This window comes from Thamnophis sirtalis, unplaced genomic scaffold (genome assembly GCF_051295495.1).
Source record: "Thamnophis sirtalis isolate CommonGarterSnake01/CBP01778 unplaced genomic scaffold, rThaSir2_p1.2 scaffold_7, whole genome shotgun sequence".
NCBI lineage: Eukaryota > Metazoa > Chordata > Lepidosauria > Squamata > Natricidae > Thamnophis > Thamnophis sirtalis.
The window spans coordinates 5,861,280-5,886,634 of record NW_028261387.1 but is presented as its reverse complement, the minus strand read 5'-3'; positions in this window follow the sequence as shown (position 1 = coordinate 5,886,634).

Sequence of the window (25,355 nt, the reverse complement as noted above, 5' to 3'; positions counted from 1 at the left end):
TGATGAAATTGGTATCAAATGTTGTGGATATTGTGAGCAAATTTGCTAAAAACAAATATTCTATGACATTGGAAGGAGATGTCTGCATCAGATTTACCTCAGTGAATAATTGCTAGGTATCACTTGAATTAGTTTCCCCCCCCCAAACAAGCAGCAAAGAGAAAGGTTTTCAAACAATATGATCAAAATTTTGGAGAGTTTTATTTTTGTTTCATAACCTAATTCTTTGCCCCTCTTTTTTATTGCTCTGCTATTCATTTTGAAGTTGTTTTGATCCTTTGAACCTGCAGCTGGTTCTTGGCTCTTTTAGTATAAGTTTTTTTTTTAAAAAAGAAATGTCCTTGGACCTAATTACAACTTATTGTAACTTAAATCTTGCAGCACCACTGGATTAATTGTTCCCTTATAGAAATCTAAGGATAACAATCCCCTTCACCTTTAATTACTATTTGAGAGCAATGCCTGGTAGCTTTACAGACTAGACTTCCTGGCTATGTTGGGGAAAATTAGTGGATAATTGGAACTGGGGAAAAAAATGGCTAACTATGAATGGCAGGCTGGGCTGTGGATTTAAACAGATTCCAGAATTGGGAATGTGAACTGATCTGTTAGTCTTACAATCCAAAGCTGTGGAGAACTATACAAGATTTCTGCAAATAGAAGAGCAGCTTCATTAACACTAATTTGGCAAGTCCACAAACACCATTCAGTTGCCTCCCCTGAAATCTATAAAGAGAAGGGTTATCTTTCCCAAAATTGGGGTCATGTTTCAAATTAGATCCTGCAGAGGGCATACTTGCTAAGCACAGATATTCAAGTTTGATGGTTGTGTTCCGTATCGGCTAATCAAAAAGAAAAAGAAAGGACTTAGAAACTTAGGGTTTCATAGACACAAATATGCACTCAACTCTTGACAGCTTTGTGAAACGGCTTCCTTTTGTTCATTGGCCCCAAGGATAAATCCTCAGCCTATCTCTATGGTTCAATAATACCCTTGTAGAGAGAAACACAGTGTGGTGTTGCAAAGAAGCAGAATCTGATCTCATTAGAAAAGAATATTTGTAGCTCAGGGTTGAACGGTGGGATCCTTGGTGACCTTGTCGACATTTCATTACCAAGCTAAGTAACAGACTAACACTGATGATGATACCTAGTTTAGTAATGAAATGTATGCAGAAAAACAAGCAAGCTTAGAGGGCACAAGGAACGCACAGGATCTAACCAGTTGGAGAGTAACTAAATTTCCAGTCTTTCTACCCAGCACGCTCCCAGTCAATTCCTATATTCAGATCAGAGCAAGCCCACATGACACTCAATAAACAGTACAAACAATTGACTGGCAAAAGAGGAGAAAAGACAGGCAAAGGCAAGGAGAGAGGAATATATGAACAGGGGAGAATTATCTCGATGGCTCTGTGTTGTGGCCCATCAGGAGCCGTTGGAGCTGCCACCAGACTCCGACAGCGAGGTGCCCTATGAGTCGGCTCTGGAGGAGGTGGAGGACCCTGGACAGGATTCCGACTCCGAGCAGGGTGCAGAGAGGCTGGTTGGCCACCAGGAGGTGCCTGAGCCTTGGACCAATGGGGAGGAGGCAAGGGAGTGTGATCCGGATGTCAGCAGTGGGGAGAAGACAAGGGAGTTGTTCCTAGTTGCCCGGCACCGGAGAGCTAATAGGCATAAGGAACAATTACGCAGTTACAGGAGGTAATTGCACTCAGCTGATGGTAATTAGGCTCCTCTCCAGACTATAAAAGGACTGCTTGTGCACACACACTTTTGCAGAAGTCAACACAGGAATGAATGTCGGAGAACATTATTGTGAGCTTGGCAGCTGGATTGCTGCCAAGCCTTATCTGTGCTGGATTGCTGCCAAGGCTTATCTGTTCCGGTTTACTGCCAAGGACCTGTCTGTCTATTAATTAAATGCTGTAACTTATCTTTAGCTCGGAGTGTGTGTTGGTGTGGGATGACAGGGGTCAGAACAGCTCTGTATCAAAGGAATACTAGAGAACTATCCAGGAATACTAGAGAAAAATAGTGAGTATAATTACTATGAACAGTCCCAGAGAGAGTGGCTTTTGATCCAACTTTAACCTTTTTATGTGTACTTAACAACACCAGAATAGAGATAAAAGGTAGGAAAGCAGGTGCTCCTCTTGTCTTCTGTACTGTGAAGAAAGCAATTTGGTAAATAGGGATGATCCAGGGAATTCCATTGGATAAATGGCTCCAGGTGAATATCTTATTATATAGTTGTTGGGAGTATACTCCTGGTGTTGGGGAGGCAATATATATCTTTATACAACAACAAATGGCCGTTGTTGCTTTAAATGAGTGGATGTACTTATCAGGTGTAATTAACTTTACTATAAGAAGGAGTCAAGAGAGCTCACTCTCTCTCTCTGCTTGTCCTATGCTTGATGACTTGATGACTGGAATGTGAACTGCGACTGTAAGCGATTGTTTGTTCTTTGAATTGTGTTTGGACTAATATCTACTATCACTGCTTGTGAAACAATTATCAGTAGTAAAGCTACTTGTTTTCACTAGCAGTGTCTGAAACTCTATTCGTATGTTTCTACTAGCAACGTTCTTTCTCTCTAGCTGCACATTCCGCTGTACTACTTTCTGTCTCCTAACGGAGATACCCCTAACAATAGTCATAATGGGCTTTCCATTAATACTAATTTATATCAGAAGGCTTGTGAAGAAGCTTTTTAACATGCTCCCCCCCCCAATTCTTGGTCCCCTCCCTTTAATAGTATCAAAAAGAGGAAAAAATATTTTCTGCATGGTGGCACAGTAGTTAGAATGCAGTATTGCAGGCTAACGCTGCCCATTGCCAGGAGTTCGATCCTGACCAGCTCCAAGTTGACTCAGCCTTCCATCCTTCCTAGGTCGGTAAAAAGAAGAACCATGATGAACAATAAAAGGTTTTTTTTTTAAAAAAAGAAGAACCATGATTGTTGGGGGTAATATGTTGACTCTGCAAACTGTTCACAGAGTGCTGTAAAGCACTATGGAACAGTATATATGTCTAAGTGCTATTGCTAGAAAAAAATTCTGATTAAACAGTCAGATACTCCAAGTTTAGGATGAATGCCCATGTTCAATATGCATTTCTCCCACAAGGAATAAACAACACTGATTTAGACTATTATCTACACAATCCAGACTCTTCTGAACAGACTAAAATATATTTTGGTCTCAGAATTGCAAACTGGGTGCTGCCTTCCCAAAGGTGTATGAGGAGCCAGGGAATATACAAACAAACAGACATAAATAAATATGTACAGGTATGTAATTATCTCCTCTGCATTTAATACATTCCTTTTGTTATAATTCAGTAACTTTGTGAGAAGCTGTGGGGGAAAGCTTATATACTAAACCCTGAGGAAATTTTTAGGTGGAGGCTTTGAACAATTGCTTTTTCATTTTTTGCATGCCATCCTTGCTAATGTATTCAGTAGATAGACATACACCAGTGAAGGGATACGACTGGTACGTCCCAGTACGGGTGTAGTGGTGCCTGCTGGGAGCACCCTTCTGGTATGATGCTCCAGAGGGCCCACCCGTCCGCCCGTGCTCCTTACTTGTATTTGAGCTATTTGGGGCTTCCGCACACGTGCATGGAGCATACAGCACCTGCACGATGCTCTGCTGAGTAGCTGGAGCATCACAGAGGCATCGCAGATGGCAAGTATGCATGCCTGCACTGCGCGCATGTGCACACGTGCCGCACATGTTCATGTAGTGGATGCCCCATTGGTACAAATGGCTGCAAAACAAGAATAAAACTAATTAAGCTGAAATCTATATCTATATCTATATCTATATCTATATCTATATCTATATCTATATCTATATCTATATCTATATCTATATCTATATCTATATCTATATCTATACCTATACCTATACCTATACCTATACCTATACCTATACCTATACCTATACCTATACCTATACCTATACCTATACCTATACCTATACCTATACCTATACCTATACCTATCTATCTATCTATCTATCTATCTATCTATCTATCTATCTATCTATCTATCTCTCTCTCTCTCTCTCTCTCTCTCTCTCTCTCTCTCTCTCTCTCTCTCTATCTCTATCTCTATCTCTATCTCTATCTCTATCTCTATCTCTATCTCTATCTCTATCTCTATCTCTATCTCTATCTCTATCTCTATATACATACATACATACATACATACATACATACATACATACATACATACATACATACATACATTTAAAGTCACAACCCCTGGTATGCCCAAATATATATAATTTGTTTTCTGAGGTTTTCGTGGGTGTTAGTATGTAGGTCTTTGGTTATTCGGGTTTTCTCCCACGTAAAATTGGAAGTGTCTTGGCGATGTTTCGACGAAGTCTCATTCGTCATCTTCAGGCTTGTTTGCTCGGCTTGGTGCTTCCAGGAGATCTCAGCTAAGTTCTCTACTTCATTCCAGTATATGTAAAAACAGTAACTGCAAGTATCTCACCCCTCCAATCACTAAGATCCCCATCCTCAGTCTTATACTGTACTCTCAGTCAAGTATTCTCTCCTCAGATTCCCTGCCAAACTCCAAGGCCACTTTTTCTCAGTCCTATACCTATCATCTCCCTACTCCACTTTGAGTCCCTCCTGCAAGGTAGACGACATTCCAACACGTCCTTTTCTTTATCTTTGAAAACGCTTAGTGATTTTTTTTTGGGAGTGGCGGGCATAAAAGATGTCTAAAATGGAGATGGAAATATGCAAAACAGGTATCTCCATGCGAACGGTTGTATGTCACTTTTAAGGGCAGCACATCGTGTTTGTTTTATCACTTCCACACGGAGTTCTGAAATTGCACACTGACTTTAAAAATGCATATTATTCCAGAGTTTATAAAAACTTGGTGGCCCTGCCTAGCCTCAGGAGCCTCAGTTTTTGAAAACACGAGGAATATATATTTCAGCGAATGTCCAAGTGACTTTACTGCCTGCTTATTGCTATTCTGGAATGCAGGAGGTCAACACGGTACCCATAGATATGATTCAAACCTTGGCTATTGGAGTCTAAAACCAGGACTGGAGGAAAAAAGAAGGCTGGATGAAGCACGCACATTTGATGTCTTGGTATTGCTTAGTGCTTGAGGAAAAAATCTTTTATTCATTCAGTAAATAAACTTTTCCTGATGCTTTGGAGGAGATACGGAGAGAGGGGATGCTTTTAAGTTTCTACAGCTTATCCAAATACTCGAGGATAACAAATGTACTGTATGCATTTCCATACTGCATTATATGTAACTTATATCTATGTATCTGCTTTGCTTACCAAACCTAGTACTTTTTTTTAAAGTGGCATTTACCGTTATCTTTCTATATCTGAATGTAAGAAAGAGGCAGTTCTTTATCATCCTTTTTCTAATGAAAAGTATCAAATCTTGCTGTATCTCAGAAAAGGAATAGGGTTTAGGTTTGTTCAACTGTGTAAGGTTTAGCCGTTCCAATACACCAAAGTTTATTATACCATTCAACTAAGGATAACATTTTCTGCTTCCAATTTCTTGCTATCATGATCCTTGCCTCTATCGGCAACTAAATCACCAGCTCTTTAGATTGGTTTTATTATATTCAAGGAATATTTCCCTTAAGTTGAACACTGGATCTCCTAATTGATTATTTCATCCATTTCTGTAAATACTAAACCAAACTATTTCTAACTCTTGGGAATATCCACCAGAGATGAAACTTATTGCTTACTAGCTGATAACCTGGCATTGCCCAGGGTATTTATTTATAGGGAGAAAATGGACCAAATGTAATTTCTAATCTTGGATTTTTTCCCCCTTACCAGAGGGAGCCCCCTTGTGGGATACTGTGAAGCTGTTACCATGGCAACTCCACTGTGCTGTACAGTAGAAGCCATTTTACGGCAGTACAAAAGAAGCTGTTTTAAGGCACAACAGGCTGTATCTTAACAGAATACACATACCGAGGGGTTTTAGGGGTGTCTTACCCACACAAATATTTTACTCCAGAGGGTAAGTCATCTGTGTACCAAGTTTGGTTGAAATTGTTCACGGCGTTCCAGAGTTATGATGGAACACACACACACACACACACACACACACACACACACACACACACACACGTATGTATTTTGTGTCACAACCCCTGGTATTCCCAAATGTGGGAGGAAGCATACTGCTTCCTTTCTCTGTCTATTGGCTCACCCAAGGAGACCATCCAGACAGAAAGCCATTATTTTTACTGTTGCCTTTGTTACATTTGCATTTACAATAGGTATGACACAAAATACATACCTATTTCCCTGGCTCAGCTGATAAAGGAGGAGACCCTGTGGCTTAGTGGCTAACACAACTGCCTAACATATAATACAATTTGCAATTTTTTGCAATTTGCAATTTTAATAGATTTAATAGATTTGTATGCCGCCCAATACAGCACAGGTTCAAATCCCAGTAAGGGTATGGCTAGCTGATGAGAGCTAAATAGCTTGAAATAGATCTATACTAGTCTCCCTTTATTTATTTATCAGCACAAATACAACAAATGTAACAAAAAGGCAACAGTAAAAATATTGGGTTTCTGCCTGGATGGTCTCTTGTGACGAGCCGAAGGACAGAGAATGGAAGTAGTGATCTTCCTCCCATATTTGGGCATACCGGGGGTTGTAAAATCTAATGGATACCTTTCACCCTGGCTTGGCTGATAACGGATCAGAGCCTGTGGCCTAATGGCTAAGACGTCTGCCTAATATGTAATATAGCCCAGGTTCAAATCCCAGTAAGGGTATGGCTAGCTGATGAGAGCTAAATAGCTTGAAATAGATCTATACTAGTCTCCCTTTATTTATTTATCAGCACAAATACAACATATATATGTATGTATGTATGTATGTGTGTGTGTGTGTGTGTGTGTGTGTGTGTATACTAGTGTTAGCCATCCAGAAACACAGTACTGAGATGGGTTTTGTTTATTTATATTTATTTATCAAATTTAGGAACCCGCTCATCTCACTCACAGAATGACTCCGTACAGAGGGTAGATGTACAAATGATCTATATAAATATATAAAGCAAAAAAAAGAAAGTAAGGGGTTAATTCTTGGCTGCACATTTCCTGCAGCTCTTTGTTTTGTCAAGCAAGACTGAAACAAGTTGTTGATTTCTTTACCTTTGCCTATAAAGTTTCTGGGGGCATCAGCAATGGACGGTATTAAGACCAATTTGTTGGACTAGGGAGATAGAACTCCCAGCAGCAACGGCTGGTGGAGCGGTGAAGATACCCCCATTTGAAACATCACTTTAATTCAGCGTAGGTGTGTGATAATAATTGGCTTATGAGTAATCCCCCAGGCATCAAAATATGACCAGGCAAGGCACAAAAAGATAGTTTTGATCTGTTCTTCCTGGAGGAAAATAACTCCTTAATCGTTATTTGTATCGCTCTCGAAATTGTGGCAGCTGCTTGCGCAAAAGAATCTTCTTTTTTTATTGTTTCTTTTTCTTTTTTGAAATCCCATTTGATTTCTTCAAAGCACATCAAAAGATAATGCCTATGTCGGCAGAGATGCAGCTAGGCATTGTAAATTGTTGTTGTTTTGCCAAGTGTTTTCCTCACTTTACTGGTATCGTTTCTCCAGATGCGGCGATGAAGCCGACAAGAACTCGAGCGAACAGTAGGAATCAGATCTGTGGTTCAGATTAATTTTTGCCTTCTTTTGATAGGCAAATTTTCACAGGGACTGTGGGGTAAACCCTCTAGGAATCTGCACCTCCATGGAGTTTTTTTTGTCTGAATATGAGTTCACTTTTTATTCTATTATGACCCTTGGCTTAGCTTAAAAAAATAAAAGATTGCTATCTGAAAACTATCTTTGTTACTGCTTCAATCTATATTTGTAGCCTGAAGCCGCTGAGTAAAAAAAAACCCAATAATGCAACGTGGAAAGAAGATGGACGTGATATTATTATCGACTCCCTTTGAGCTAACACAGAAGTTGAATTCACAGAATAGAGAGGTGTATAAGAAAGCAGAGGGGAAAAACAAGGGCCTAACGTTTATTCTGGGAACGCGTGATTCTTGATTCTGTTTTCGATGAGTTGACTCCCTTGGTAGAGAGGTGTAGATGGAGACTGCCTTTTCCTATTGTGAGGGGGTGGATTTTCATTTCCAAATCTTCTCCATAGAGAAACTTTTCTATATCTATCAGATGGCCAAAGACACTCTAAAGGTCAGAACAAAAGAAGACCAGAATTCCACTAAAGCACAGAACATGATTTTGTGAAAATGTCTGGCTCGCAAGTTAACATTTTAATTTCCCACAAAACCTTGCGGGTGATGAAGCATAAAAGACTTAGTGGAAAATTAAAAGTTCTTGACCCTCCCACCTGGTATTTGAAGAATAGATGCAAGCAGGTGAGCTTACTAAGCCCACTTGATGCAGGAGGGGGTGCACAGGTAAACCCACCAGTGGCTGGCCAGGTTAGGTGGTCTTAATAGAATGGACCTTATAAATTCATATTAGCTTGGCTTTTCATTCTAGTGCCCTGGAGTTCCAAAGTTGACTTTTGGCTGGAGTGAACTTTCTCTCCAACTTCCTCATAAATATTAAAAATAGGGCTGAACAGTGTGGCAAGACCCTGTAAAGGAGGGGCACAGGAAGCCAGGCGTGGGTGAGAGATAGAACAGAGGTAAAAACTGCTGACAGCTTAAGACATTATAGGAACTTCTCCTTTTTGTATTTCTCCTATGTACTTCTCTGTAACATTCCAAATGAACTTCTGCTTTTCGAAATGTCATGCTTGTCTCGTGTATGGAAACGCCTTGAGAATGCATAGTGTGGAACACGGCATAAAAGTAGCATCCTGGGCAGAGCCCAGGCAGTTCAGATTTTGGTGTGTGAACACGATGAACTCGATGCATCCAATAAACCTGCTTCTCTCACCTTCGTGGTCTCAAGTCCTGGTCTTTCGTAAGTAGATTACAAACCTCAATCTGCTGCAGCACACTGATGTAGGAGAAAGCACTTTTCAAAGCTAGAGCTGGTCCTACAAGCTAGGTGTCAAACTTGATTTCATTGAAGGATGCATCAGGGTTGTGTTTGATGTTGAGGGACCGTGGTGGGCATGGCCAGCTTCAGCACTCTGCCAGCAAAAACGGACTCCTGAGTTCCATTTCTGGCTGTGACGGCCTCCTGCAACCTTCTGCCAGTGAAAACAGAGCCAGGGAGGGCTGCACGCAGCCCTCGCACGCTCCATTTTAGCTGGCAGAGGCACCACGTGCTGGACCTTTGCTATTTCCAGGGTGGCCCTGTGGGCCAGATCTATGCAACCCACAGGCTGAATCCGGCCCTCGTCCTTGAGTTTATTAGGACATATTCTAGGATAGGGGTGTTTTGTGGTCCTTCTATCGGTACAGTTCAGTGGTGGGTTTCAAAAATTGTTTGAACCTACTCTGTGGGTGTGGCCTCCTTTGTGGGAGTGGCTTGCCACCCATGTGACCGGATGGGAGTGGCTTGCTGCCCATGTGACCGGATATGAAGATGCCAACAACACTTGTCAGAACCACCTTAAATTACCTCACGCACAGCACTGGCAGGCATAAGAATAGGATGTAAACTTGTTTTTTAAAAGGCATCTTTGGTTTGCGTTAAAACAACTTCAACACACGGAATGTTCTGATTGCACCACAAACGCAGTAGTCATCCTTACCTTTCACAGAGGCACTGAGTTTTATAAATAGGAGCATGATAGTGTAGAATAATCACATCCAAGGACCAGTGGTGGGTTTCCAAAAAGTTTGGAACCTCTTCTGTAGGTGTGACCTGCTTTCCGGGTCCACTGATGGAACCTCTTCTAACCGGTTCGGTAGATTTGACGAACCAGTTCTACCGAATAAGTGCAAACTGGTAGGAACCCATCTCTGGTACAGTTGTTTTACATAAGACTGAAAAGCCTCCATATTATCATGAAGTTTAGAATTTCTGTATGCCCTAACCTTATTTTCTCCAAGATTCCAGTGTGCAAATAACATTGGTTCCCAGAGCAGAAGAGCCACTATGTATGGGAGTAGTGGTGTTTAAAATTTAAAACTATGGTACAGTTAACCCTCCTTCATGTGTTCAAAGTTTGGTCGTCCTTCCTCCCCATTAAAAAAAAGACGTAAAGGACCCTTTTCTTCATGCACATTTAATGCAACATGCAATTCAAGCCATATGAAATGAAGTAAAAAAAGAAATCTGCGTCTCACTCTTCCTTAGGCATTGCCATTCTATCTTCCCTTCAATCCCCAGTTTTTATCATTTGTGGACAGAACATACAACGGCCGTGGTCTAGTCCTTTCAGAAGCCCTTCTCAATGTCGGGAAGGGAATGACAAGATGAAGAACAGCGGAAAGCCGCAGCATTGGTGACAAACTGCTAATTCACTCCTGCTAATTTATCACAGAAACAAAGCTGCAACAGGTTTCATCTTTATTCATGGTAATTTACTAAGCTCTGCAGTTCCAAGAAAAACATATTAATTAACTTCAATGGGATTAATGTGTCTGGGAGTGTATGATTCGGCATCTCCTTTATCTTCAACAGAAAGCTATATTTGCGGACAGTTTTCCTGAATTATCTCTCGGGATTTTTAGTAGAATCTAACTAACCTACAGCTCTTTTGAAAAAAATGACATAGAAATTTTGATTTGAAGCATTATTATCCTAGTTGAATAGTATGATACCCATTACCTGTCCTATCGTGGCATTTTTGCTTTGATTTGTCAGTTTTTTCTTTCATAGCTGCGCTTTCTCATTCCTCATTTGCTATACACTCCAAGTTAATAACGCGTGTTTTGCTATGCATGACCTAAACTTATAATGTGATTGACTGATAACTGCAGCATTCTGAAGCTGAATATTAGCAGACATATTTGCAGAATTTCTCTTGCACACCAAGTGATATTTCATATCTTTATATTTAAAAGATGATTGTTGTGACTCAGCAGAAAGTTCGCTGTGAGTTGAGTCGGGATGCAGGAATAACAATGCAGCTGGGGGCTCGTTAGTGTGGTCTTCTGGAGATAAAAGGACTGATGGTGCCACGCCCTGGTTGCAGAAGTCAACGTTCATTCATTCGTTCGTGGTTCATCATGCATCGGTCGTGGTTTGTTTGTGAGAGGCACTTGGAGAAGTGATTTGCTTTCTTTTTGTACACCTGGTTTGGCCATAAGAGATCTTTGTTTGGCATTCTGTTATCTTCTTTCCAGAGACTTTATTTATGTTCATTTTGGGCTCGCAGCTAGTCTGAGCTGAGGACTGATAAAGTCATTTCATTTCATTTCATTTTTCATTTCATTTATTATATTTATATGCCGCCCTTTCCCCCCGAAGGGGACTCAGGGCGGCTAACAAATCAAATCAGGGAAGGGAGGGGTACAGACAAAAAATAAAAAATAAACGATACATAACAATACATAATTTAAAAACACACAACAGTCATACCATTCCAGACGGGGGCAACAGCTCTTTAGCTCCAGGCCTGTGGGAACAGCCAGGTTTTAAGGGCTTTGCGGAAGGCCTGGAGGGTGGTGAGGGTTCAAAACTCCACGGGGAGTTCGTTCCAGATGGTCGGAGCAGCCACAGAGAAGGCTCTCCTCCGGGTAGTCGCCAGTCGACACTGGCCGGCGGATGGAATTCGGAGGAGGCCTAATCTGTGGGATCTAATCGGTCTAGCAGAGGTGATTGGCAGCAGGCGGTCTCTCATTTCCTTTTAAGTCTGTCTGCCTGTCGTCTGTGAACGAGCGAAGAAGGGGGGGGTCAGAACAGATGATTAATATTTGAAGGGTCTGAATGACCCTTTGATCAGTTACTGCTACAGTGCTATGCCAGAGGTTTGTTTTTTATATGTTAAAAAATTCTCTTTCCCTGTGATTTTTAAGGTCATACAACTCAGGGAAATGTTTTGCACAGGCTGGCACAGCATAGGTAAAACTTCAAGCAGATTGTAGCCCACATATGGCATATGGTGGCCAGTTAAATACGTTGCCTCTTTTGACTGGCCCCAATCAGGCAGCAAATCTGCTTTTTCTACTGCTTTTTCTTCTGAATTTGGTTCTATTTGGTTTGATGAACCCCCAAATACAGTTAGTCCTTGGCTTACTTGATTACGGATTTCACTGGGTTGACTTTGAGTTAAATATTTCTCAGTCTAGCCAATTTCAAAAGATTTTTGTAAAGACAAAATGGGGGGGGGGAATCCACAGATGTGCTTAACGTGAGCTCCTGGAATAAAAATACCAAAGTAACAGACTTAAACAAAATAAGGTATACGGGGTGCTTTGATACTCTCATTCATGAATGTTGACACAGATCTCAGAAGGTCTCTTTTGGTGGATTCTGTTCTGATGCCCTTGGAGTGGATTCTGCGAAGCCTCTTTCTTTCAAAATGCCCCAAACTCCATCAGAAATCTGTTTTAAGAAAAGAAGCAGTGATTCTCTTTGATAAGCCTAGACTCTGGAATTAAAGGTTTTTGGGGGAGCTTTTTCTGGGTCTTATTTCAAATTATAGCAAATTTGCTGTGTTTGGAGTCTTGTCTGTTTATTTTGGAAACAGGATCTCTGGGGAAAAAAATAGCTGAAGCCATAATGCCATCAGTTATGCTTTAACTTCTTCTTTTTTTTTAAAGTTTTAATGAGTTTTACAATTATATGCCTTTCCCCTTCCCTCCCCCCCCCCGGTCCCACATCCCCTCCCTAGAAAATTCTCTGCAAATCTCTTTTTTACATCATCCTAATAAGAGTTATACCCAAGATTGTTTTCTTATTTGTGCCGCTGTTCCATTTGCAGGGATATTTATTTATTTACCATCTCTGCTGCAGGGTAAAGTTTTAATGCACTCCGCCTTCTATTTTTCTTTCTCATTTTGCCACTTTTGTACATAACTCAAAATCGGACACTTCAAAAGCCAGATTCCCTAACTCAAAATGTTTTTTATTTACCTCTCCTCCCTCACCCGAACCCACCCGAACCCACCTCCCCCCCCAACCTCCCAGAGCAAATGCAAGGTATAAACATTTAGCAACCATATACTAAAATAAACTTTAGCATCATCCCTCGCTTGTACGTTAACTCCCCTTTTGTAAAGTTAACTTTAGTTAAGTTGTAACATTCCTTGCTCATTCATTCATAAGCTATCTGAAATTTCTTAGTCCCATATTTATTTTGAATATAATCAATCCATCTTCTCCATTCCAGCTTGCATTTCTCATCTGAATGGTCCTTGAGGTATGCTGATATTTTAGCCATCTCTGCTCAATTTGTTACTTCTAACGTCCATTCTTGAATGGTAGGCAATTCTTCCTTCTTCCAGTACTGCTCCACCAACAGCCTTGCTGCCGTTGTTAAGTTCAGAATCAAATTAGTCTCTATAACTGTACAATCTGTAATTATACCTAGCAAGAACAACTGAGGAGTAAACTTTATCCTCTTTTTAAGAATATTTTGAAAGATCCACCATATTTTTATCCAAAGTGCTTTAACTTTTTTACAAGTCCACCATACAGGATAATACGTAGCGTCAACACAGTCACATCTCCAACATTTGAATTGAGCACCCATAATTTCTTTTTTTTTAATTGAAAATTTTTTATTGAAAAAAACTTTTACAAATATTTACCTACCTCCCCCTAACCTTCCCCCCCAACCCCCCCCAACCTCCCCCCCCCAGCTTCCCAGAACTAATACAGGGTATAAATCTTTAACAAAAATATTCTAAAATAAACTTTAAAAAAAGTTAATATCATCTTTCATTTGAGCTTTAACTCCTCTTTGCTAGGCTAACAGATTATATCATTCCTTGTTTCTTCAGTCATAAACTATCTGGAATTTCTTAGTCCCATATTTATTTTGAATGTAATCAATCCATCTTCTCCATTCCAGCTTGTATTTCTCATCTGAATGGTCCTTAAGATATGCTGATATTTTAGCCATCTCTGCTAAGTTTGTTACTTTTAATGTCCCTTCTTGAATGGTAGGCAATTCTTCCTTCTTCCAGTACTGCGCCACTAACAATCTTGCTGCCGTTGTTAGGTTCAGAATCAAATTAGTCTCTATAACTGTACAATCTGTAATTATACCTAGCAAGAACAACTGAGGAGTAAACTTTATCCTCTTTTTAAGAATATTTTGAAAGATCCACCATATTTTTATCCAAAGTGCTTTAACCTTTTTACAAGTCCACCATACAGGATAATATGTAGCGTCAACACAGTCATATCTCCAACATTTGAATTGAGCACCCATAATTTCTTTTTTTTTTAATTGAAAATTTTTAATTGAAAAAAACTTTTACAAATATTTACCTCCCTCCCCCTAACCTCCCCCCAACCCCCCCCAACCTCCCCCCCCCGCTTCCCAGAACTAATACAGGGTATAAATCTTTAACAAAAATATTCTAAAATAAACTTTAAAAAAAGTTAATATCATCTTTCACTTGAGCTTTAACTCCTCTTTGCTAGGCTAACAGATTATATCATTCCTTGTTTCTTCAGTCATAAACTATCTGGAATTTCTTAGTCCCATATTTATTTTGAGTATAGTCAATCCATCTTCTCCATTCCAATTTATATCTCTCATTTGAGTGGTCCTTGAGATATGCTGATATTTTAGCCATCTCTGCTAAGTTTGTTACTTTTAATGTCCATTCTTGGATAGTAGGCAAATCTTCCTTCTTCCAGTATTGCGCCACCAACAGTCTTGCTGCGGTTATTAAATGCAAAATCAGGTTAGTCTCTATAACTGTACAATCAGTAATTATACCTAACAAAAATAACTGAGGGGTAAACTTTATCCTCTTTTTAAGAATATTTTGAATAATCCACCATATTTTTATCCAAAATGCTTTAACCTTTTAGTTATGCTTTAACTTCTAAAAGAGATACTCAATGGCTCTCCCACAAGCTAAAAGTAATTAAGTTGGGGGGGAAAAACCACCTCCCTTGCCTGGACAAAGTAGGTTGTTTGATAGGAATAGGATCACGGTCTCAAAGTAGGTAAACAACATGAGGAGAATCCAAATGGATGAGGCTATCTTGAGAATGGATGAAGAGAAAGTCCTTTGGGCACCAACATTAATGTCAATGCTGACAGTTTTTGAGCCAGAGGTGTCAGCTACTAAAAGTTAAGCTTCACAATGGTGTTGTTTCCATCTTCTAATTAAAGTCTATAAAATAATTATCCTAGAAACGAGGACAGTTTTAATCTCCAAGAGATATAATGGGTTTTAAAGGCCATCGTGCAGTTTTTTTTGTATTGTTGGCACCATCATCACAGCTTAATTGTGCGTTATTGTTCCCTGAAAACTGGGTTTTTTTTGTCTGCTTGAGGTTTTTTTTTTTGGAGGAGGCTCACAATTTATTAATTTCATTTTTAATAATAAACTCCGTGAAGCCTCCCCATTCAGTTTCCAGGGAAATAATGAGGTAGCAATTTTATTTGGCAAGCGACTAGCTATAGTTGGTCTTCAATGGCTTTTCTTATGTGTGTGCCACTCCGAAGCAAGCTCTGTGATGGAAAAAAAAAACCCTATGTATAATTAATACATTCTCTTTGGCTTCCTCCCTTCCTCTCTTACTGAATGGCAATAGATATGGAGTATGCAAATCTTTCTCAGTAGGCTGTGGCTCCATTTGTGAACAGTTTTATGAAAATAATGCAGAAATATTGACGTGATGTGCCAGTGCCTCAAGGCTGTTGGGGTCTGGATGGGGGTTAACAAGCTTGCACTCAATCCGGATAAGACCGAGTGGCTGGTGTGTTTCCCTCCCACTAATTGGCCAGGATTTCCATCTCTCAGGCTGGGGGGGGGGGTCAAACAGTACGCCCCTCAGACAGGGTTCACAATTTGGGAGTCCTCCTGGACCCTCAGCTGACTTTTGAACACCACTTGTCGGCTGTGACCAGGGTGGCATTTGCCCAGGTTCGCCTGGTGCACCAGTTGCGTCCCTACCTGAACCGGGAGGCCCTCACAACAGTCACTCGTGCCCTTGTGACCTCTAGACTGGACTACTGCAATGTGCTCTACATGGGGCAGCCTTGAAGAGCATTCAGAGACTTCAGCTTGTCCAGAATGCAGCCGCGCGAGTGATCGTGGGTGCACCTCGGTTCACCCACGTAACACCTATCCTCCGCGAGCTGCACTGGCTGCCTATTGGTCTTCAGATACGCTTCAAGGCGCTAGTTGTCACTTATAAAGCCCTACATGGTATTGGACCTGGGTACTTGAGAGACCGCCTGCTGCCAATTACCTCCAATAGACCGATTAGATCCCACAGATTAGGCCTCTTCCGAATTCCATCCGCCGGCCAGTGTCGACTGGCGACTACCCGGAGGAGAGCCTTCTCTGTGGCTGCTCCGACCCTCTGGAACGAACTCCCCGTGGAGATTCGAACCCTTACCACCCTCCAGACCTTCCGCAAAGCCCTTAAAACCTGGGTATTCTGACAGGCCTGGGGCTAAAAAGCTTCTACCCCCTTCTCGAATGGTATGACTCTTGTGTGTTTTAAATTATGTATTGTGGCGTGTCGTTTTAATTTTTGTCTGTATCCCTCTCCCTTGGTTGAGTTGTGAGCCGCCCTGAGTCCCCTTCGGGGGAAAAGGGCAGCATATAAATAAAATAAACATTCAAACATGTCCTGGAAGAAGGCAAGTAGAATTGCTTTCAGCCTGCACAGGTTTTTGCAATATGACAGATTCAAATACGACGTGCTATTGAGCATCATCAGGCAGCTGAAACAGAGAGGCACTGCCTGGATACTGTTTTTTTTTTTGTTAGGTGAGGCTCAAACGGAATAATTTCCCGAAGGCCTCACAAACACCCATTTTTTGTTTGTTTGTTTGGCTTTTAAAAACAATGCTGCAGATTCAGGTAGTGGAAAGCAGCAGCTGGAAATAAAAACAAAAACAAAAGAGTGTTTGACTATGAAGTGTTGATTTTTCAATCTCAGAATGTAAGTGCAATCCTAGCATTCAGTGCAATCATAAATAGTATTTCCAACTTTTGTCCTATTGCCCTAATTGGTCTTATAGCTTTTTCTGGAACAGATGAAAAGTTTATTTTTAACCTGGTAGAACAATGAGGTAAGTGTACAGATCATAAGCAGATCTTTAAAGACCTTTAAAGCGCTTAGGCCCAGGATACCTGCGAGACCACCTACTGCCACCCGTAGCCTCCCACCGTCCAGTGCGATCCCACAGAGTTGGCCTCCTCAGGGTGCCGTCGGCCAGACAGTGTTGGCTAGTGACCCCCAGGGGGAGAGCCTTCTCTGTGGGAGTGCCTTCCCTATGGAATGAGCTGCCCCCGGAGCTTCGTAGAATCCCTGACCTCCGGTCTTTCTGACGCGCCCTAAAAAGTTGGCTTTTCCAGCAAGCCGGCCTGGCCTGAACAAAACAAAATAAATCATTGATCATTGTTAATTTTAATCGAATTTCTTTTAAATGTTATTGTTAATCTTAATTGGGTTTGTTTTGGATATTCTATTTAATTTTTTTTAACTTTTGTAATATGTGTTTTTTTAATGTTGTACGCCTTCCTGAGTCCTTGGGAGAAGGGCGGCATATAAATCCAATAAACCAAACCAAACCAAACCAAACCTTCCTCCCCCCCTCCTCCTCCTCATCCTTGTCTTTGTCTTCTTCTGGTTGGTTAAGCTAACCACAGGTAATTCTCAACTCAGCTCAGCTGGTGGTCATTAGGCTCCTCTCCAGACTATAAAAAGCTACTTGTGCACACACATCTCTTTGCAGAAGTCAATGCAGGATTGAATGTCGGAGGACATTACTGTGAGCTTGGCAGGCTGGATTGCTGCCAAGCCTTATCTGTGTTTATTGCTGCCTGAGTTTGTCTGAGTTGCTGCCAAGGCCCTTATCTATTGATTCTGCTTGGCTTTTAGCCACTGAGGTCTTGGTGTCTTGCTATTAAAGTACATTCCAGTTAAGCTTGTCTCGGCATTCGTTACTGGACGGAGGAGGGGGTCAGAACAGTCAGGTGATTGTGATTTGTGACCTTCCCTGCTGCTTTCCCAAAAGCAAAACATTGTGTGTGTTGAAGTTGTTTGAACGCAAACCAAAGATGCCTTTTAAAAAACAAGTTTACATCCTATTCTTATGCATGCCAGTGCTGTGTGAGAGGTAATTTAAGGTGGTTCTGACAAGCGTCGTCGGCATCTTCATATCCGGTCACATGGGTGGCAAGCCACTCCCATCGGGTCACATGGGCAGCAAGCCACTCCCACAAAGGAGGCCACACCCACAGAGTAGGTTCGAACAATTTTTGAAACCCACCACTGGACTAGGGGTGACGTGATAGCACTGTTCCAATATTCGCAGGGCTTCTACAAAGATGAGGGGGCTCAAAGTATTTTCGAAAGCACCAAAAGAAACAACTGTTGGAAACTAACCAAGGAGAGAAGCAACTTAGAACTAAGAAGACATTTCCTAACAGTGAGAGCAATTAATCAACGGAATAGCTTGCATTAAGAAATTATGGGTGCTCTTAAAAAAACTGGCCTCTATGTATCCGAATTTACAACCTAAATGCTGGAGATGTGATTGTCTCAATGCCTTCAAAATATCATATATGGTGGACTTGTAAAAAGGTAAAAGCATTTTGGATAAAAATATGGTGGATTATGCAAAATGTTCTAAAAAAAAGGATAAAGTTTACCCCTCAGTTGTTCTTGCTAGGTATAATTACAGATTGTACAGTTATAGAGACTAATTTGATTCTGAATTTAACAATGGCAGCAAGATTGTTGCCGAGGTGGCGCAGTGGTTAGGGTGCAGCACTGCAGGCCACTTCAGCTGACTGTTATCTGCAGTTCAGCGGTTCTAATCTCACCGGCTCAGGGTTGACTCAGCCTTCCATCCTTCCGAGGTGGGTGAAATGAGGACCCGGATTGTTGTTGGGGGCAATATGCTGACTCTGTAAACCGCTTAGAGAGGGCTGAAAGCCCTATGAAGCGGTATATAAGTCTAACTGCTATTGCTATTGCTATTGCTATTGTTGGTGGCGCAGTACTGGAAGAAGGAAGAATTGCCTACTATTCCCCACAAGCAAAGTCAATGGGGAAGCCAGCAGGAAATCGTAGGTTGCTTCTGCTCCTGCTGATTTTTCATCCACCTTCTGCAGGTCTGACCCATGGCATTTGCCTACCCACAGTTCTACGCTGTGCCTGCCGGTGACACTCTCTGTGCTCCATAGTGTGTCGGTGAGAGAAATTCTGGTTCCGATTGCTGTCGTAACCCAAGGACTAACCATAGATATAACAATTTTTTTGCAAGTATGTTACATTGCATCTGTGTCCACAGAAGGTATCCTGATGCCCCTTCAAGAGCCGAGGTGGCGCAGTGGTTAAATGCAGCACTGCAGGCTACTTCAGCTGACTGCAGTTCTGCAGTTCGGCTGTTCAAATCTCACCGGCTCAGGTTTAACTCAGTCTTCCATCCTTCCGAGGTGGGTAAAATGAGGACCCGGATTGTTGTTGGGGGCAATATGCTGACTCTGTAAACCGCTTAGAGCAGGCTGAAAGCCCTATGAAGCGGTATATAAGTCTAACTGCTATTGCTATTGCTATTTAATAACCAAGAAAGAAACCATTCAACTCCATGTTTCAGAATTAAGTGTACTTTTACTGATTATAAACGATGAGAAGCAAAGCAAAGCTGAATCTGAATAAAAGAGCGCGAAAGCAACAGATATCAATACATGATTCATCCCCCTCCCCTTGGTACCCCAGTCCATAGTACCAATCGTAATTCACCCAACTGTCAGGTGGGAGACATCTTCAAAAATCATCATCAGGTTGGAATGCTGGACAGTTGGCCTCGGCGGGAAACTCCCCTCCTTCCACATGCGCAAAGAGATGGTGAGAACAGCCCCCAATAAACAGTCCTCCAGCACAGAATGATTCCCACCCCAAATACTTGAGAGACCGCCTGCTGCCAATTACCTCCCAAAGACCCATTAGATCACACAGGGTTGGCGTCCTCCGGGTTCCATCTACCAGCCAATGCCATCTGGCTACTACCCGGGGGAGAGCCTTCTCTGTGGCAGCTCCAGCCCTTTGGAATGAACTCCCCACGGAGATTCAGACCCTCACCTCTCTCCAGGCCTTCCGAAAAGCCGTTAAAACCTGGCTTTGCCGGCAGGCCTGGGGTTGATGAGTTCCCCTCCCCTCTCGACTTGTATGGTTGTGTGATTCTTGGTTATTTTAATTACTTGTATTTTGTTCTATGTTCCCCTTTTCCCCCTTTTGAGTTGTTCACCGCCCTGAGTCTCTCCCGGAGAAGGGCGGCATACAAATAATAAAATTCAATTCAATTCAATTCAAATACCATGCCCTCCCTCCCCGTTTCAACGGCAGCCGAAAAGCAAGCAGCAAAACAGAGGCTGACAGATTTGTTTTAGCATTCTGCTTGATAAGGATCAGGATTCTCGGAGGCCAATTTTCTTTACACTTACCTAATTAAGTGCGTATATGCTCTCTGTATCCAGGGATAGGGATCTATCTCGTAGTTGTCTTGCAGAATCAGTAAAGGTAATTTGATAACCAATGAATAAACTATACGACCATTTCCAGATGGAGCCATTGAGAAACAGCTGGGGGATCTGACAATCCAGTAGCAGAAATGTATACAGCAGCTGTTGCTGTTGTGTGAAGTTATGTGTGCTCTTTTCATTTAGGAATAAAGGCATATCAATGTGGCAAATACGATAAGGCGCATAAACAAACGGCACTTCCTTCCATCTTCAGATTGACAGCATATAAATCAGCTTTGGAAGATGCTCGTTTGCCGTTTGCGTTGGACGAAGAATCGTACAATCTTTGCACTCCGCCGTTCGAGGAGTCTAGGAAAGGCCATTTTTATCAGCCGCTGCTTGTTGAAGCGAGGGGGTAGGCCAAATTGATAAAGATAGGCTGTTTTTAAATTGCTCTCTTTACATGTATTTGTCTCATGGAGAAATAATGAATTGAAGTGGGCTGTGCAATTCAATTCATTATTGAAGTTAGAAGTTTGAATGGGGTTCTCTTGGTTTCCTTCTCTCCCTCTCCCTGGCTGGTAGCCCATTTATACTTCATTTTGTGAATCACCCAAGTGGTCACAACAAATAATGGGGAAGGCTACAGGGTGGGTGGGCGTGGGCTGATCTTGTTTCTAGAAGTGTGAAGGATGGAATTGGGGATGGAAAAAAAAGCACCACAGGCAAGCAGGCATGAGTTGCATTCAGGCAGGGAACGAACTCCTCAGTTAATTAGGCAACTTGGGAAGAAAATCACAACATGAAAATGCAGGCCCTATCTTTCCAGCTCAAGCGTTTATTCTTTCTAAATAGACAGTGAAATTGGATTCCATTTCAGAATGAAAACAGCCAGGGATGTTGAGTGCATTTGATGGGTTGGTTCATACATGGGCCTAGCTTCTTTTGAATTTGAATTGAATTGAATTTATTATATTTCTATGCCGCCCTTTTCCCCCAAGGGGACTCAGGGCGGCTCACAAGCCAAGTCAAAGGGGGGGGGGTTTACAAATAAGGAAAAAAAGAACACGAACAAAACAATACCACAATTTAAAACACACAACAACCATACCATTCGAGGGGGGACAAAAGCTCATTAGCCCCAGGCCGGAACAGCCAGGTTTTAAGGGCTTTGCGGAAGGCCTGGAGGGTGGTGAGGGTTCGAATCTCCACGGGGAGTTCGTTCTAGAGGGTCGGAGCAGCCACAGAGAAGGCTCTCCTCCGGGTAGTCGCCAGTCGACACTGGCCGGCGGATGGAATTCGGAGGAGGCCTAATCTGTGGGATCTAATCGGTCTAGTGGAGGTAATTGGCAGCAGGCGGTCTCTCAAGTACCCAGGTCCAATACCATGAAGGGCTTTGTAAGTGACGACTAGCGCCTTTTATATTTAGTACAAGGGGTCATGAGGATGGTGAACCTTTTGGGTTTGATGTGCCAAACATTTGGAAAATGCCTAAGTTGACTCTACTGATGGGTCATCCTCTACACACACACCCCCTAAACAAAAACCCAAAAGAGAAACAAGTCTCTACATATTGATTTTTTTTAAAAAAAAACCGCAGTTGAATTATGTGTGGTGCTATGAGTTATATAAAGAAACATCAAAGAATTACAGAAATGAAATCTGAGGATGACAAACTCATTTTTGAAGGCTCCAGAAGCCATGCAAGAGCACACCACATTCTCACAGCCTCCAAAAATTACACAAGATTGGGAACATACTTTCAGGAATAGTTGTTGGCAAGTGCTGGTGTGTCACCCAGAGCATCATGGGATGCCACCTGGGACATGCGTGTCATTGGTTTGCCACGCACTGCCTTAGACTATCCTCTTCCTCCTTTTTATTATTAATTAATATTAATGGTAATATTTCTGATCCACCCAATAACCAAACCTTTCTGAAGGCTTATAATCAGCAGATTTTTTAAAAAATTATTTTTTCCCTTCTACAACACCTTACAGTCATTACATCAAAATTGTTATGTCATCATACCTGTACATGTATGTAATATTTATATAAGAGCCGAGGTGGCACAGTGGTTAAATGCAGCACTGCAGGCTACTTCAGCTGACTGCAGTTCTGCAGTTCAGCTGTTCAAATCTCACCGGCTCAGGGTTGACTCAGCCTTCCATCCTTCCGAGGTGGGTAAAATGAGAACCCGGATTGTTGTTGGGGGCAATATGCTGACTCTGTAAACCGCTTAGAGAGGGCTGAAAGCCCTATGAAGCGGTATATAAGTCTAACTACTATTGCTATTGCTATTGCTATTTATAATAATAAAGACAGTTATCAGCATACAAAACGATACCTTCTGAATATGATTTCAGTTGGGCTCCCAATAGGATTCCCATCCCTTTCGAGAGTCACTAAGCTAAGTGACAACTCTTGGATATGATGGACAATTGATCTACCACTCTCCCTGTTATGCTAACCTGGCTTATTTAAGTATCAGGCAGGAAGGGGAACTTCTGATCTTCTTTACAGCAATCATAAGTACAATTATAAATTTACTCTATGATTACAACTTAGCTGTCTTCTTTCTTTCCAACCATCAAAACCATAAATTATGAAGTTGCTTTTATGTTTTAAACAAAAAAAGTCCATAACCAGTTTCCAATCACCAATAAATATAGATATTATCTTCTTTTTCTGATCATGGAAAACAATTTAGCCATCTTAGCAAGTTCCATTCTCTTTACCCACAATTTCTCCATTTCAGCTATCGCAATAACCTTGCTCAGAATCCTACAAGAATATCTTTTAGTCTCAAGTGAATATGAATCTTTAAAATTTTCTGAATTAGTGTGTTCATTTGTATCCAGAATTTTCTAGCTTTTGTACATATCCACCAAAAGTGAGAAAATGTCCTTTCTTATTGTTTATGTTTCCAACAAAAATTGGAAAAGTGCCTTTGTACATTCTAGGCAATTTTTCTGATGGAATGCTGTATGTCAATGATACATAATCTTATAACATTTTCTTTAAGATGATAAAGATGATCTTGTAAATTTCAGTCCTTTCAACCAGATATTTTCCAATTGTTCTGTATGTTATAACCAAAATTTGTGGCTCACGTTACTGTATCAAACATTATTTCATTTGTTCTACTTGTTTCAAATTTCACAGTTGATACATTGTAGCAATTATCTTCATTTCGAACTCCATCTTACAGTGTTCAAAACCATAAATTCTTTTGTCTACTTCAAATCTTTCTAGTAATTGTAAATTAGAGAACCATTGACATCTATATCCCTATTGCCACTAGTTCTTTGCCTGATTTTATTTTACATTCCCTGTGACAAAATTCTAGTATCTCACAATAGCCATTAAATGGATCGTAGTTTTCTGGCATCTGTTCAAATTTTCCTTGATAAGGCGAGGAGCAAAAAGTTTAAAGATGAAAAGAAGGCAAGAGCATTAATTTGTTGAGCTAAATATGGATTGAGCATTTAATTATTTCCCATGTATGAATAAAATTAGAGGACAAATTCACCAGGCAATGGAGGTGAGCTTAGCTGTAGAGATTTAGGATTTTAGCTCCATTCTTGCAATCCAATGAAAAATTTTCCTTCCCCTTTGTCCGCTCAGGAATATCTTTTGCTAGACGGTAGAAATGAAGTGAAAATCTACAGGATTTAACTCTTCCCCCACCAGTGGATGGAGGGGAGGGAAAATCCTTTGTTGGGCTGGAAATCTCAGCTTGAAGCAGTGGTGGGTTTCAAAAATTGTTCGAACCTACTCTGTGGGTGTGGCCTCCTTTGTGGGAGTGGCTTGCTGCCCATGTGACCCCGATGGGAGTGGCTTGCCGCCCATGTGACCGGATATGAAGATGCCGACGACACTTGTCAGAACCACCTTAAACTACCTCTCACGCAGCACTGGCATCCATAAGAATAGGATGTAAACTTCTTTTTTAAAAGGCATCTTTGGTTTGCGTTAAAACAACTTCAACACACGCCATGTTCTGATTGCGCCACAAACGCAGTCGTCATCCTTACCTTTCACAGAGGCACTGAGTTTTATAAATATGAGCATGATAGTGTAGAATAATCATATCCAAGGACCAGTGGTGGGTTTCAAAAAAGTTTAGAACCTCTTCTGTAGGTGTGGCCTGCTTTCCGGGTCCACTGGTGGAACCTCTTCTAACCGGTTCGGTAGATTTGACAAACCGGTTCTACCGAATAGGTACGAACTGGTAGGAACCCACCTCTGGCTTGAAGGTGGGAGCAGAAATCTCAGCTCCATACAGAGCTGAGATTCCCTTTTTGCAGGCAGGTTTTTCAGCCAGCTCACAGAGATGAGAGGGAGTCCTCTTTACAGATGACAGCAACTTGCAACTTCCCTGCCGGCTTCCCCAATGACTTTCTGGAGAAGCCAGCAGAGAAGATTGCAAATAGTGAGCAGATGACTGGGAGGAGCCTGACAACTGGTCGTAAGTGCAAAGAGGTCGCTAAGCGCCCGCGTTGTGAATGCATAACCACAGGGGAAGCTGCATGACCCTTTTTGATGACTGGAAGTGCTTTATGATCCATGAAACATCCTTTCTAAGGCCATTATAATTTTGACTGGCCTTAAGTCAAGGACTACCTATAATATTGTAGGAAGTTATCACCCAGCCCTCTCCCAGAAAAATGAAATATCCTAGGAAATATTGAAAAGGCAGAATATTTCTCTGGATGTGAAAAGAAAGAGACATGTTCTAAAAGACAGAATAGCTGCCTGTAGCTTCCTGCCCATCCCCACTTTGTCAATGGGCCATTAAGAAGGCC